The sequence below is a fragment of the Phocoena phocoena genome, chromosome 19 (genome assembly GCF_963924675.1).
Source record: "Phocoena phocoena chromosome 19, mPhoPho1.1, whole genome shotgun sequence".
Lineage (NCBI taxonomy): Eukaryota > Metazoa > Chordata > Mammalia > Artiodactyla > Phocoenidae > Phocoena > Phocoena phocoena.
The window spans coordinates 18899651-18916636 of record NC_089237.1 but is presented as its reverse complement, the minus strand read 5'-3'; the positions used below and the strand labels follow the sequence as shown (position 1 = coordinate 18916636).

Here is a 16986-nt window from a genome sequence, read left to right as displayed (position 1 = left end):
CAGAAGCTTCTGCTACCTTCCGTCCTGCCCCAAGCCCAGGTTCACTTCTGGGTCAGTAGAACAGCGGATGGAGACGAGTTAGTGAGCTGGAGAGAAACTGGGTTCCAAAGAACAGAGAGAAAGACTTCAGTCAGGAGGGAGGGCTGGTGATGGCTGGATGAATTTATAACACAGGCTGGGGTGGAAGCCAGGGTGACAGAGGACAGAGAGAGATTGAAGACAAGGAGAGACTGAAGACTGAGACCGAGGGGGAAAAGGCATGTTGTGGCCACCATGGCTCTGATACTGAGTTTATGCTTCTACTTTCTCTGACCTGAGTAATTTCACTTCTCCATTACATGCTTATGATTTTGTCTCCACCTCCTTCTGGCTCCTGTTTATGGTCAGTTGCACAACAGTCAGTGTTGGAGGGAAAAGGAATAAAGGCATGCTGGTGCCCACCCCCATCCCATCCTGTTTTTATAAAATGACACTCATTGCCTTGAAGCCCATCTCCAGACCAAGAGTGTGAGTGTTCGCAAGCGGCGAGTGTGCGTGTGTGTGTGAATGCTCGCTCACAAGCTTTGATCTGAAAAAGGGACTGTGGTGTGTCTCTCAGTCACGTCATGGAGATGACAGCCCTCCATGGAGATGACATGGAGATGACAACCCTGGCCCGGGCGTCCGTGGACACGTAGATCGTGAGCTCATCAGCCCAGCTGGGGTCAGGAGGGCTGCAAGGTGGACCTCCAGCCCCCTACCCCACCCGCTCTCTTCCTAAACCCCTGAGGCTGGCTGGATTGTTAGCCTCAGACTTCTGGTCCAGCCACAGGAGGGAATAGTAACCCAGGATGTCAGGTTCTGAAATAACTGGTGTCCCCAAGGCCAAGATCTTTAGGACTTGGGCCCATTGCCCTATAAGAGGAGCTGGACAAGGGGACGCCTGAGGCTTAGGTCAGGGGCATAACTGGACTTCCAGGAATGTAGACATGGGAAGTCCCTGTGAGGAGCACAAGATATGCTCGCCTGCCTCTGCTCTCCTGTAGCCCCCTGAGAAGGGCTCCCTCTGAGGGTGCAGGAGAAAGATTCCTACATGCATTCAACGAAGATTTCCCCAGTGCCTCCTACATGCCAGGTACCTTGAAAGGCACTAGGATACATTATGGAATAAGATGCACAATGTCTACCCTCAGGGAAGAGAGGGGCCAGTAAAGGGTCCATTACATCAGGGAATTTGCCAGGAGAGGTAGGAGGAAGACATAGCAGGGGCTCCTAACCCGGACTTAGGGATTGAGGAGGCTTCCTGAGGGACCTGATGTCTAAGCTGATCCTGGCAGAGGAGTAGAAGTTGGCCGAGGGAGAAGGAAGAGAGCGAGATAAGGTTCCAGGAAGAGGGGACAGCATGTTCAGAAGCCAGGAGGTGACAAACTGGCCCCATCCAAGTACCCAAGTTCACTGACATGTGTGTGGGCTGTGAGCAGAGCCTGGAGGGCCAAGCAGGGGGAAGAGGAGGCAGGTCCTTGCAAGCCACAGTTACCGTGAGGAAAATGGGGAGCCATGGAAGGATTCTAAGCAAGGGAGTGACAGGGTCAGTGTTGCCTTTGAGGACATTGCCTCTGGCCCAGATACAAAGAATAGAGTTGACAGAAGGCTTAGGCACAGGGAGGTGGGTCAGGGGGAAGAAATGATGGTGGCCTGAATTCAGGGTGAGGCTGGGGGAGGACTCCTGTGAGAATGTGACCCAAGGAGGCCCTGTTTGCAGAGTGCCCTGATCAGAGCCCCATCCTGGATGCCCCCCTCCCACCTCCCAACTTCTGCTGAGATCACAGGGAAAGTAAGAAAGGATGCCCGATCACTGACTCTGGTCCGCAGCCCCTGACCTCCTGAATGGAAGAACATTGCTTTTTTTTTGGCATGTGGGATTTAGTTCCCCTGCAGCAGAAGTGTGGAATCTTAACCACTGGACCGCCAGGGAAGTCCCCTGTATGTCCTTCTTCTGAGGAAAGTCTCCCACCATCCCAAGTCACCCAGTGCAACCTTTGTGTCCTTGTGTCACCTAAGAGGCTGTGCCCTTTCTCACTCATCCACCCAGTCAGACACCGAGTCCTGTCAACTCCACCCACCACGTCACTCAGACCCCTCCTTTCCTCTCTGTCCTCGAGGTCACCGGCCTCATCCTGGCCCTTTGTTTCCTGTCCAGTGTCCTCCCCACGTCTGTCCCACACCCAAGCCCCGCCCCACACTGGAGCCAGAGCCACGTCCCCAGAATGCAGATTAGAGAGCACTGACCTGGGTGTCCGGGATGGTCCCGCTGGCCACACAGGGCCTCTGGGGCAGCAGCTCGACTCAGACACCACATCCTGGGGCCCAGTCCTCAGCCTGTGGGCTGGGGGGTGGCCTCTGGCTCCCAGGGATAAACTCATCTTCAGCACATTCACAGAGGCTGGGGACAAGTTGGTCCAAATGAAAATAAGACCTAGTGGGGGGAGCAGGCCGTGTGGTCCTGTCTCTTGAGTAATTCTCCAAAAGGGACAACTTTTCAACACGTTTTTAGGGTGTTTGACATGATGATTGTGAAGCCTAGGATGAAACGATATCAGAGGAAGCGATGTGACAGCGAGACACTTAGGGAAGGTGGGCAGAGGGGACACCTTCTTCTGTACCAGTTCCCCCACCAGGCAAGGCAAAGGCTCTCCCTCCCACTCCCTGATCGCTACCCACCTCCCATAGGAGAGCCTGGGGATACCCCACCAGAGTGGACATTCTTGACCTGTGCTTGGTAGCACTGGTCGGGACATAAAACATTAGCCGTCCTCTTAAAGGTATGTTCTTAGCTGGGAGGTAAGACCAGCACTTATGAAAGGGCCCAGAATGAAGTTCCCAGGCTGGAAATGCCTGCCTTGTGGCCAGGGCTGGGTTTGACCTTAGATTCTTCTCCCCCTTATTATAAAGTCCACATGGCCCATTTCAAATTGAGACAGGCTGGGACCTGGGACCCTTTACAGGAATGCTTACACTTGCACCTGGACAAATGCTTCCTGGAGCCACAGAACACAAAGAAACAACAAGGGACTAAAAATACCTGCATGCATGGGCAATCGGGGCAATTATGAACCATAAGATACGAAAAAGCCACAAACCAACTGCCACTTCTGAGGTGCCGGGAGGAAAAGCAGGGTACTGGGCATGACCCCTGCATACAGCACCATCAAGGGGGTGGGCAAAACACCTCAGCCTCCCCTTGGGCCCGACCCACCGATCTGCCCCCAGCCTCACCCTCACCCTCACCCCACATAAGGAATCAGCCCAACCTCCACAGAGAGCAACAAGGGAACTTGTGTTTGTTTGTTTTAAATTTATTTATTTATTTTTGACTGCGTTGGGTCTTCGTTGCTGCGCGCAGGCTTTCTCTAGTTGCGGTGAGCGGGGTGCGCGGGCTTCTCATTGCGGTGGCTTCTCTTGTTGTGGAGCACGGGCTCTAGGCACGTGGGCTTCAGTAGTTGTGGCACGTGGGATCAGTAGTTGTGGCTCACGGGCTCTAGGGCGCAGGCTCAGTAGTTGTGTCGCACGGGCTTAGTTGCTCTGCGGCATGTGGGATCTTCCCGGATCAGGACCCGAACCCATGTCCCCTGCACTGGTAGGCGGATTCTCAACCACTGCGCCACCAGGGAAGTCCTGGGAACTTGTGTTTTGTTCTTACTCCTTCCTGCTGCAGCATGAGTCCCAGTAAAGCCTTGCCTGAATTCCTCCTCTGGCTTCTTATCAATTCTATGGATTAAAGAGTCCGAGGACACGGCTCAGTAATAAAATGACCCCTTATGTGGAATTCCCATATCAAAATAGAGCTGGTTGCATAACCAGATGATATGTGGAGAATCTGACCTTTCTGGTGTCGATTTCCCTGGTTTTACACGTTCTGAGATTTCTCACTGTCTTTCCGCAATTACTACTTTGCTTGGACACACACCTCACAAGGCTTCCTGACCTGACCTCTTCTGCCCGCCCCCCTCCCATCCCCACCTCACACCCCATAAGCTGGCCTTGGCCGTTCCCTGCCCAGGCCCAGGCTGTTTCAAGTTCCTGTACCTTTGCAGCTTCTGTTCCCTTCGGCTGGAATGCCCCGTCCAGTCTCCTGCAGGCGCACGCACTCTGTCGACAAGGTCGGTCTAACATGGCTTCCTGGGGAAGAGCTCTTGGACATGTCCAGGTTGCAAAGGATTCTCCTCCAGGCTCACAAGAGATGCATGTCCTCTCTCTGGATCCCTCAGTCTCTCCTAGTTCCCCTCAGGACCTGGCTGCACAGAGGATGGCAGTCTCCCACACATCACCTGCCCAAGAATGGAGGCCACTTTGCTCTCTGCCTCTGCAGTGTTTTGGAGGCGGGTTTCCTGGAAATGAGGGTTGTGGGCAGCTAGGTTATGTTCACAGCCAGTTTCCAGGCACCCTGACCTCTGCCGTGCTCCCTCAGTCCTGCTCAAGTGGGGAGGGATCTCTGTTACACTGAAACTCCCCACCCCCTCCAACTTTGGACTGGCTCCACCCCCCCCCATGCTCCCCTCCAGTGATTTAGGGTGCTCAGGGCCTCCAAGATGTTGACCTGGGTCAGCCCTTGAGCCCCCCAGCTCCTCCCAGGTGCTTTACGTTCTCAGCATGACTCTCCAGTCTCCTATGGGTGCCAGTAGGATTCTGGTTGATGGGGGAGCCGTAGACTGTGATGAGGGCTTCGTCAGCTGGAGGACGGAAGGAGGGAATCTGGTTGGAGGGGTGTGCACAGGTGAGTTTTGCTTGCGGCCTTGTAGCCAGGAGAAAGGCTGTATCTGGAGAGTGGAGGAGGAGCCCAAGGACAGTCCCTTTCTGCCCCTGTCACTTCTTCCACTTGCCTCTCTCCAGGTGTATCTCCCAAACCGATCCCTCCCCCACTTCGTTCCACAACCTTGAACCTGTGTGTTTGTTTTGGAACAGGAGGACAGAGGCTTACTTGAGCCACTTAAAGTCCACATTCCTACATCAACCCCACCTCCCGAGCCTGGCCTGACCACTGATTCCCCCAACCTCCACCCCCTGCCAACCTTCTGCCCTTGGCTGTTTGTCTTGAATGTACCCATCGTGCCATTGCCCAGAAGCCCCACCCAGAGCCAGGAACCTCCAGAGACTGAAAGGGGCATCGTGCACCCAGGTCCTGTCTGTCTGTCTGTCTGTCTTTCTATCTTGCGTTCCGATTCAAGAGCCTGGAGGCAGCCAGGAGCTTTAGCTATGGCTGTCTTTATTCTTTTGTCCCTGTGGAGTGTTTTGGTGATGGGCATGGGTGAAGGTGGTGCTGGGAGTGAGGAAGGAATTGGGAAGGAGTGTCATTCCGGCCTGCCTCCCTTCTGCCCCTCCGGATCTCCCAGTGCCCAACCCTGGACACACCCTGGCCAGAGCCAGCTGTTTGCAGACCTGAGCCAAGAAGAGCTGATGGCTATGATAAGCTTTCTGACCCAGAAGCTGGGACCAGGCCTGGTGGATGTAGCTCAGGCCCAACCCTCAGACAACTGCGTCTTCTCGGTAGAGCTGGAGCTGCCCCCCAAGGCTGCAGCCCTGGCCCACCTGGACAGGGGGAGCCCCCCGCCTGCCCGGGAGGCACTGGCCATCGTCTTCTTTGGCGGACAACCCCAGCCCAATGTGACTGAGCTGCTGGTGGGGCCACTGCCGCACCCCTGACCACACCCACAGTGACCACTTCAAGGTGGATCTGGACGCAGGTGGTAAGATATCCTGGCGGAGGCCAGGATTCCAGTAAAGGGGGCTGACATCTCCATGCCTAGATTTAAAAATTGTCATTGAAACATTAAAAATGTAAAAGTATAAGAAGAAAATGTGAAAGTCATCAAATTCCTCAGAGATTTTCACCCTTAGATGGTTATTCTCTCATGCTTAAAAAAAGTCCTTTTTTAAAATTGTGTGCCTGCAATCGAGAATATATTACAGTGTATACTATGTATATATGACACACTGATATACGTATTTAGAATTTTACCACTAAATTGCAATCATAATGTACATATATTTTGTCACTTTTAATTTCTCACATAACAACATATTACACCCAGGCAAACAACAAATACTTACCGAATGAATGCGTATTTGTGCCAAGCACTGCACTAAAGCAATGTGACAGAAGAAACGACACCCCTGCTCTCAGTAGGCTTAGGTTGTAATGGAGGAGTGGAGAGCACAGTGGAGGGCTCCTGGAAAATGTGAGAGAAACATTTCTTTTTAATTGAAGTTTACTTGACTTAACAATGTTGTGTTAATTTCTGCTGTACAGCAAAGTGATTCAGTTATACATATATATATTCTTTTTCATATTCTTTTCCATTATGATTTTTTTATTCATTAATTAATTAATTTATTTTTGGCTGCTTTGGGTCTTTGTTGCTGTGTGTGGGCTTTCTCTAGTTGCTGCGAGCAGGGGCTACTCTTCGTTGCGGTGCCCGGGCTTCTCATTGCAGTGGCTTCTCTTGTTGCTGAGCACGGGCTCTAAGTACACGGGCTTCAGTAGTTGTAGCACGTGGGCTCTAGAGCACAGGCTCAGTAGTTGTGGCGCACGGGCTTTGTTGCTCCGCGGCATGTGGGACCAGGGCTCGAACCCGTGTCCCCTGCATTGGCAGGTGGATTCTTAACCACCACGCCACTAGGGAAGTCCCCCATTATGATTTATCACAGGATACTGAATATAGTTCCCTGTGCTATCCAGTAGGACCTTGTTGTTTATCCATTCTATATATAATAGTTTGCATCTGCTAACCTCAAACTCCCAATCCATCCCTACCCCCGGCAACCACAGGTCTGTTCTCTATAAGTCTGTTTCTGTTTCATAGATATGTTCATTTGTGTTGTTCTTTAGATTCCACATGTAAGTGATATCATATGGTATTTACCTTTCTCTTTCTGACTCACTTCGCTTAGTATGATAATCACTAGGTCCATCCATGTTGCTGTAAATGACATTATTTCATTCTTTTTTATGGCTGAGTAGTATTCCATTGTGTGTGTATGTATATGTACATATATATATATGTATATATGTATCACATCTTCTTAATCTAATCGTCTGTTGATGGACACTTAGGTTATTTCCAGGTTTTGGCTATTATAAATAGTACTGCTCTGAACACAGGGATGCATGTATCTTTTTGGATTACGGTTTTGTCCGGCTATACGCCCAGGAGTGGAATTTCTGGATCATATGGCAACTCTATTTTTAGTTTTTTAAGGAACCTCCGTACTGTTTTCCACAGTGGCTGCACCCATTTACATTCGCACCAACAATGTAAAACAGTTCCCTTTTCTCCACACCTGAAACCCTTTTATGCTTAACCTCTCTGTATCTGTTTACTCAAGTGTAAAAATGGTGTAACAGTGCATTCCTCATAGGACTGTTGTGAGAATTAATGATGACTATTTAAAAACATTTTTTTCTTTTGAAATAACTTCAGACTTACAGAAAAGTTGCAGACATTATATAGAGTTCTCACATACCCGTCACCAGCTCCCCCTGATGTTGACATCTTGCATAACCACAGGACAATCACAACTAGGAAATTAACATTATTACAATACTATAAACTACAGACTTTATGAGAATTTCATCAGTTCGTTACTGATTTCCTTTCTCTGTTCCGGGATCTAAACCAGCAACCCACCTTGCACTTAGATGTCCTATCTCCTTATGGTCTCCTCCAGTCTGGCAGGTCTTTAGGTTTTCCTTGTCTTTCAGGAACTGACACTTTAGAAGATACTAGTCAATCATTTTGTAGAATGTCTTTCAATTTGTGATTCTCTGATATTTTCTCATGATTGGGTTGAGCTTGTGGTTTCGTTTTTGTGGAGGTTTTTTTGGTAAGAAAACCACAGAAATGACTTTATACCCTTCTCAGAGCATCATATCAAGGGGTATGTGATGTCCATATGTCTTATTACCAGTGATATTGGCCTCAAGCACTTGGCTAAGGTGGTGTTTAGCAGCTTCCTCCATTGCAAAAGTTTTTCCGTTTTGAGTTAATAAATATTTGGGGGAAATTTTTGATGCTATGCAAATATACTATTTCTTTTCTCCTCAAACTCTTGCCCACGAATTTTAGCATCTATTGGTGGATTTTTCCTGCGACAATTATTATTGCCGTCTCATTTACATTTTTTCTCTTATTCTTTATACATTTATTAATTGGAATTCTCCATTAAGAAAGTGTTATCCCTCCTTTTTACTTTATTTATGTATGTAATTATTTATTCATAACTGTATGGACTCATGGATATTTTATTCTAAGGGTTATAACCCCATACTATCAGTTATTTTGTTCCTTAAATTGTTTCAGCTTTGGCCATTGGGAGAGCCTTCAGGTTGGTTCCTGTGTCTTGCTGACATGCCTCCATCCTTTTTTGAGCACTTCTTTACTTTCTGGCACCGCAAGATATTCCAGTTACATCTTGTATTTTCCCTGCTCCAGCCCTGAACTCAACCACTTCTCCAAGAATCTCTGGTTCCTTTTATTGGAGAATAGTATTTAGAAACCAAGATCTGGGTACCAGGTGTTCTCATTATTACTGGGATGTCATTGCTTTTAGGCTCTCTCATCGGACTTAGCTAGAAAATACATGTATGTATTCTAACTGACGCACACATCTCTTTTTATCTCTACATCTAAGCTATGACAACTCTTAAAGCACTTGGAACGGTGCCTGACACACACAGAGAAGTATTAGTTATTATTGCTAGTATTATCCACGTGAGCCTGCTTGTGTGGATGTACCGGAAAAGGAACTCTTGGCCTTTGTCGTCTACAAGTAGAAACTGTGGAGTGTGGGCTAGGAGCAGTAATTCACAAAGGGAAACTGAGGGTTTGCTTAATCAGTCTCTGATCTCTTTGATCTTTGGAAGGTATGGAGGGAGCTTCCGGCATGTTTTGGTTTACTGCTCTTTGGTCTCAGATCACTTAAGTGGAGTCCTAATATAGAACTTAGTTGGACTCCAATAAAATCATTCAAAACTCCAACTATTCAGGCAACAGACTACGTCTTTGGCCTTGCCCCTTATTCCTTGCCAATTCCCAAGCAATAGAAAACGCCGCTAAGCTCCAGCAGTGTTGGGCCTGGGCTCTGACTCTCCTTCCCTCTGACTTGCGTGTCTGCTGTCCATGTGTGGTGGAGCCCCTTTGTGTTGGTTTCCTCTGGGTACTGATGTGTAGGCAGTGTAGAGCCAGACTGAGACCTGGGTTCCCAGCACTGCCATGAAACTAACCACGTGCCCTTGGTGACAAACCGGGGCACATTATTTAAATTCTCTAAGCCTCAGTTGTCCCATCTGTACAATGGGGACAATTATAGTTCCTCCTTCATCAGGTTGTTGTGCAAGTAAAGCATCAATCCATGTAAAGCCCTCAACACACTGCCTGTGCAGACCTCCTCCAAGTTCAAAAAATATGAGCTACTGCTGTGATTATTTTCACGAGAAGGCAGTTCTAGTGACGCCAGAGGGCTTCAGATATGAGGGGCAGACCCTTTCCTCAGGTCCGAAAGAACCTGGTCCTGCACGTTGCCTGCTATACTGCTCCAACCTCAGGTAAACCCCCCTCCCTTCAGCTCCTCAGAGGGGGAAGGTCAGTGGAAGCCCAGTCACAAGGCATCTGGGATTATTACCAGAGATGATATCAAGAAGAAAGACCTTCTCCAAATCTCTGGATCAGGGACATCTTGGGGAGAGGGGAGGGAAGAGGGGGCACACTCAGTCTGGCTTTCTCTTTGGCCCCCACTCTGAAGCCAGGTGGGGACAGAGTCCAGAGGGGGTGGAGCAGCTTCATGACCAGCCCTCCCTCCCCCCTTCCCCCCCCTTCCCCCACCATCTCCACTCCACCCCTGCAGGACTGGAGAACTGGGTCTGGGCTGAGGACATGGCTTTTGTCCCTACAGAGGTACCCTGGAGCCCCAAGCACCAGATACAGAGGCTGCAGGTGACCCGGAAGCTGCTGGAGACGGAGGAGCAGGCCGCCTTCCACCTGGGAGGTCCCTCCCCTCACTACCTGTACCTGGCCAGCAATCACAGCAACAAGTGGGGGCACCCGAGGGACCACCGCATCCAGACAGTCAGCTTTGCTGGGGAGCTCCTGCCCCAGAACAGCTCCATGGAGAGAGCCTTGAGCTGGGCAAGGTGGGTGATGAGGTGTCAGAGAGGCACTGAGGGAGGCAGACTGTACAAAAGGCTCCATGTTGCTGGGAACCCAGGTTCCCCCACCTCCCATGGGTGTGTGTACATATACACACTCACGATCACACACTCACACACACACATTCCTGCAGCCACAATCTTAGGCCGCTCTAAATGAAGCCTCCTGCGTGGGTGAATGAATGGAAAGATATGTGCTGAATCAAATATGACAAAATGCTCCAGGTGGAATGTGGAATCTAGGAAGTGGATATACGCGTGTTCACTAGACTATTCGTTTAACTTTTCTGTGTGTTTAAAGTGTTCACAATCAAGGGTGGAGGGGAAAACAAAGAGAAGAGCACAGATCTGAGGGAATATTCCCTAAAATGCAGGCACATGAGATACTGAAATTCACCTAAGATGGGAATCAGGCCATGTCTGTGCACGTGCATCCAGGCCCTGACTCCCATCTGCATGGATGCGTGAGCGACAGTCGCACCGGAAGTCTGAACAATGGGCCGGTAGATGTTTGAGATACAGGATATTGAGCAAATGCGGGAACTTTGTGTGTGTGTGTGTGTGTGTGTGTGTGTGTGTGTGAGAGAGAGAGAGAGAGAGAGAGGGAAGTGGACAGAGAACAATAAAGAGGCTGGACAACATAAGACCTTTATGCTCATTTCCCCTTTGTGTCCTCTCTTCAGTGCAGCTTCAGGCAGCAGGATGGCTCGATGACCTTGTGGGTCTAATCCAAATCCCCTGCAGGTACCAGCTGGCTGTGACCCGGTGGAAGGAGGAGGAGCCCAGAAGCATCAGCATCTATAATTTGAAGGACCCCTGGACCCCCCACCCTGGACTTCACTGACTTCCTCAACAACGAGACCGTTGCTGGGCAGGTGAGTTGAGGGGGAGGGGGTGGGCATGAGGGGGGAGGCCGGGGGAGCAAGGATGAGCCTCCTTACTCTCTCCCAAGCCAGATTCCTCTAGGGGTCTTTAGAACCCACTAAGGAAGAAAGCGCTATGATGTCACATTTTTCCTGGGCTGTTGAACTCAGTCCTCCCCATACAAGGCCACTGGGGGAGGCGGACGTGCCCCTAGCAAAGCCAGACCCATGATCCTCTTTCTTCGCCCCCTTAGGACTTGGTGGCCTGGGTGACAACCGGTTTCCTGCACATCCCCCATGCAGAGGACATTCCCGACACAGTGACTGTGGGGAACTGCGTGGGCTTCTTCCTCCGACCCTACAACTTCTTTGACCAGGACCCCTCCTTCGATTCTGCTGACTCCGTCTACTTCCGGGAGGACCAGGATGCTGGGGCCTGTGAGGTCAACCGTCTGGCTTGCCTCCCCCAGGCTGCGACCTGTGCCCCCCACCTCCCTGCCTTCTCCCACGCGGGCTTCTCCCACAACTAGGTGGATGGGGAATGTGGCTGGGACCCCAGTGCCGGGGAGTGTGGGGAGGGGAGGGGATGGGCACTGGACGGGGCAGTCCTCTCTCTCGCACCATCCTCCCTTCCCTCCCCCTCCCTTCTGGAAGCATCCTGAGTCTGTGATGCCTGACACAGGGGGCTCTTAGCTTTGTTGACCTCAAACCTCCTGGGTTCCTGTCGCAGAGTAGAGAGGAATGGCCAGCCGGGAGCCTAAAGTGATGGCCATACTTTTCCCAGAAGACTCCTGTTTTTTTTTAACAGTTTTTTAATCTTATTTTTTAAATGACATGTAATTCATATACCATAAAATTCACCCTTTTAACATGTACAGTCTAATTCCAGAACGATTTCATCACCCCGGAAAGAAACTCCAAAATCTGTTAGCAGTCACTTCCTATTTCCCTCCAACCCATTCCCAATTCTAGGCAACCACTAACCTTTCTGTCACTACAGATTTGCCTAGATTCTGGAAGTTTCATATAAATATATTCATACAATAAGTGGTCTTTTGTGGTTGGCTTCTTTCACTCAGTGTAGCGTTTTTGAGGGGCATCCATGTTGTAGCAGGAATCAGTACTTCATTCCTTTATGGACGAATAATATTCCATTGTATGGATAGACCATATTTTGTTTCCACTCTTTGGTTGTTACAGATAGTGCTGCTATGAACATTTGTATACAAGTTTTCATGTGGACAAATGCCTTCATTTCTCTTGGGTATATACCTGGGAGCTGAATCGCTGGGTCATATGGTAATCTATGGTTAACGTTTTGAGGAGCTGCCAGACACCATTTCAAAGTAATTGTACAATTTCCTTTCTTTCCTTTTTTTTTTTTTTGCATAACGTAACATAAAACTTTTACTTAAACTTTTACGCAACATGCTTACAACATAAAATGCACCATTTGGCCGTTTTAAAATGTACGATTCAGTTACCTTAAGTACATTCAGAAGTTTCTTGGGCCTCCCCAGCTCCTCCTTTGCCCTGGGTCTTGAATATGAAGGTGAGGCATCTAGAGGCTAGCTGTTCTCTGGAGCCCCAGGACAGGGTCCCCACTAGGCCTGTGTCCGAGATCTTAGGAAGGTGCTTCCCTCAATGCCCTGTCACCCTAGCTTCCTCCTTCTCTCTCCTTTCTTCCCCTTGTCCTTCCCCTCCTCTTGCTACTTCAGCTTCTACTCCCTGGTATTTCCCTCTGAGGTCCTGGGGGGAAGTCCCTGCTGCCTCAGGTCCTATAATCCCCCACCCCAAATCCCCTCAGCTTTGGTGTCCTCCTCTGTCCCTGGGATGGGGAAGCCTTGGGCATACAGGGGACTGTGGAGCCAGATGTGTCCCAGTGGGGACAGTCTCCGCCTAGTCAGGCAACAGCCTCCAGGGCCTCACATCCCTGTTGCCCCTCCTGGGGCGTGGACTTTGGATGGCTATAAATAAGAACTGGGACATTTTCCAGAAAGGAGTGTGGGAGCACGAGTAGGGTGAGGAGGAGGTAGACCTCAAAGACCGAGTTTTCTCAGGTGCCTCCAGGCTAAAGGAACCCATGTGGAGTGCGGTGTCTGCTTCTATAGTTTGACCTATCCTGTCAGTGTCTTTTCTAGAGGGACCTGTGAGGTCAGGAAGAGAGGGGGTTCCTTCCCCAGCTGGAAGCCCGGGCCACAGACCCAGCCCTAGGGGAGGACACTGAGTGGGCAGGCCCTGGCAAGAGGGGAGTTCAGGGAACAGAGACTAGGGTCCAACTCAGCTTGTGACCAGAGGGAAACCGGAAGCTCAGACCACAAGGAAGTCCCATCATTTCCTGCAGGAACTGCCTGGACCCAGGCTCAACCAGGTGAGCCGGGAAGGAATTAAGTTCTGGCAAAGGGACCTTCACCTAAAGACTAAACGCAGTGGGAGACACATTCCCATCGAGACTGGCAGCAGCATATGGTGAAAAGTGCTTGGATGGGGACGGGGCGAAGGCAGAGCTGGGTTAAAGAATTAAACGAGGTCACGCTTGAGAAGTACTTGGCACCTGATCCATGGTAAGTGACCCTCTAGGGGAAAAATCAGCGTTCAGTGGACCAGAACAGAGATCTGCAGTTGCCTTAAAGCAAAGGCTCTCAACCTTGACAGGACACCGAAATCACTGAGGAGCTTGTAAAACTCCACGCACCCACGCCGCATTTCAGCCCAATAAAATTAGAATCTCTGGGCGTGAAGCTCAGACATTAGCAGCTTTGAAATTTCCCCCAGCTGATTCTAACATGAAACCAAGGTTGAGAAAACCCTGGGATAGCAGTTCAGTTCCAAACCTGCCAGAGGAGCCTGACCAAGAATCTAAAAAAGAAGGTGGCTGTCAGACGGCACAGAAAAGGGGCATTACAGAGCCTGCCCCGGCAGTGACGATCCACCCGTGTCTGGAGCAGAGGACCCGGCCCAAGGCCAGGACTGTCCAGCCCTGGAGGCACAATAGCCACGTGGATGAGGGCTCCAGGCCTTCTCAAATCTCTCTCATGACTCATGACCAACTGCTGTCTCTGATTCGCAGCTCAGTGGGCCAGCTTCCCACCACATCTCAGTCGTGGAAAGAAAATGGGCAAGTCCGTTATAGCTGTTGTGTAAATGATTATATAGATATAGATATATATATATATCTTCTGTAAATTGGTATCCTGATAATTGCTTTTGCTTTGGCAGTTACTGGAAATGGAGATTAGCCTTCAGGTGTTACTCTGGTAAATTTATTTATTTACTTATTTATTAAAAAAAATTTTTTGGTCCCACCGTGAGGCTTGAGGGATCTTAGTTCCCTGACCAGGGATCGAACCTGGGCCCTCGGCAGTGAAAGCACGGAGTCCTAACCACTGGACTGCCAGGGAATTCCCAGGTGTTACTCTGGTAAATTTAGATCTTCCCTAAAAGACCATCCCCCCTGGTGAGCTGACAAATCTGGTTTCTGACTTAGGCGCCTCCCTTGGACTGTGGTGAATTCACCAGGAAACCATCGTGGGGTGTCCCGGGGGACATCAGCCAGCCTCTCCTGACACAGCACACACCAGCCTCGCCACAGACTCTGCAACTAGATTCCTGAGCCCAGACTCAGGAATCCTACCTTCCTTCCGTCCCCCTCCTATAGTTTTCCTTGGCCAACTGCCCTTTATAAATCTTCAGAGCTTCCCACTCTCTCCAGAGCATATTAGGCCATTCACGGACCAGGTTCAGCAGCTCCTGCCATCCTGATGCCCCGCCCACCAGACGCCCCCAACCATGGGACCTTCCCCAAACAGGCTGTTCCCATCCACTCATGCCTCTGCCCATGTGCTCCCCTCCTTCCCTCCTCTGGTTCCTTCCTCTTTCCCCTTCCTCTCTTTTTCATCTGGTGAAGGCTTATTCATCCTCTAAAACCCAACTCAAATATCATCCCCATCCCCTTTTCCCTGCTGGTTGCTTTGTTCTCCCTGCACCCTTGGTTCTTTGGAAAGAACCCTGCAATGGAGGTTCACACGCTGAACTCTAGTTCATCATCTACATGTGTCCTCCCCTCGCTTCCCTGGGGCAAGAACCATGTCCTGTTGGCCTTGGTGGCCTGATGCCCAGAATGGTGTCATGCCCATTGTGGGTGCTTAAATACATCTTTGTTGAAATAATGACAGTTGTTATATTCAGGTAATTCTTTGTCTTGTAAAAAAAAACATTTCATATCCAGTTTCTCCTTTGACTACCTCAAAAAGGAAGATCTAAAGAAGCCCAAAGATCCTGAGTGAATGATCACCCTGGCTGCACAGGTTAAGCTGGGACACAGGGCCAAAGGGCAACGCTGACACACTAGCCTGAATATTTCCTTTCCAGATGAGACCTGCACTGCTGGAACCAGCAGCCCAGCCAAGGTTGCAGGAGGGAGGAGATGAGGCAGAAAAGTTTCTGAGTAGGTAGACATTGGCAGGTCTGTAAATTAGTTCCCCACACTGGGTTTTCCGTGAAACAGGTAGGAGGGATCCAGAGCCTGGGGTAGGCCCAAGGGCGCGTGGTATGGGAGGGTTTGAAGCACAGACTGGACGTTGGACCCCAAAATGCTATAGAATTCAGCATGTATGTAAGGAAGGGTGTTTCTGAGGCAGCAAAGCGATGAATTAAAGTTTTCCTCATTCTGCAACATGGTATAGTGTTTTGTAGTACGGTTTCTGGAGCTAGATTGCTGGGGTTTGGCAGGTGTGACCTTGGACAAGTTATATAACCTCTCTGTGCCTCACTTTTCTCACCTGTAAAATGGGAACGGTAATAAAATCTACCTCAGGATTTTTATGAGGATTAAATGAATTAGTTCATGTAATTTTCCAAGACTAGTTCTTGACATATAGTGAATGCTCACTGAATGCTAGTTATTATTTGATATTTTTAATATTTTATTTTATTTTATTTTGGCCATACCACACGGCCCCCTGCAATGGAAGCTCAAAGTCTTAGCAACTGGACCGCCAGGGAATTTTCCCTTATTTGATATTTTATTAACCAGCATCTATTGGGTGTTTCAGTTACTGCACAGCAAGCCACCCTGGAAAATAGTGGCTTAAAACAACAAACTATTTTATTTGCTCATTATTCTGTAGGTCGGCCCTCTGAGCTGGGCTCACCTGGCAGTTCTTCTGGAGCCTCCTGGGATCACTCTTGTGGCTGCAGATACCCGGCAGATGGACTGGAGCTGGATGGTCTAAGATGGCCTCACTCACAGGTCTGAAGCTGGGGCCAGTTGTCAGACATGCCACACATTACAGCAGTGTGTCTTCAGCACGCCAGCCTGGACTTCTCTGTGATCCAGGGTTGCAACTGTAGCTCAGAGAGAACAAATCCTAGTTGAGCGAATGCTTTTCAAGCCTCTGCTTACATCACGTCTGCTAATGTCTCATTGGCCAAGGCACAAGATCAACCCCAGATTCAAAGGATGGAGACGTAAACGTCACGTCTTGACAGGAAAAGAGTCGAAGTCACAGTGCAAAGGGATATGTATCAGCAATGGGAGGAACCACTGCAGGCATCTAACCAAGCTACCATACTGGCCCCAGATATGCAAGCAGAACTCTGTTCTGGGTGCTGGAAGGGATGATTTCTTGGCCCTCAGGGCTCAGGATAATAGGAAAAAGGTTAAGAAATATGCAAACAACTGTAATGCAAGGTTTGAACATGCTGAGTGACCTAAGGCAGGAATGGTTAAGGGCGAGGGGAGCTCAGGTCAGACTGATCCTTTACAGCTGATGAGGGCTGGCCATCAGTGGGCTGGGAAGGCTTTATTAGCTTGGTTTTGAAGTATGTTTAGAACCTGGACATGTGGAGATGGGAGGAATTATATTCCAGTTGGAGGAAAGAGCCAAGTTAGGCAAATCAAGGCATGTTTGGGAAATCCAAGACCATTAGTGTATCTGGAAT

The 16986-nt window shown here is 49.6% G+C and overlaps 1 pseudogene; it reads left to right on the top strand.

The window, feature by feature from the left end:
• The first annotated feature begins 9884 nt into the window (after nucleotides 1-9884).
• On the top strand, nucleotides 9885-11573 carry LOC136138516 (amine oxidase [copper-containing] 3-like; annotated as a pseudogene).
• The last annotated feature ends 5413 nt before the right edge of the window (nucleotides 11574-16986 follow it).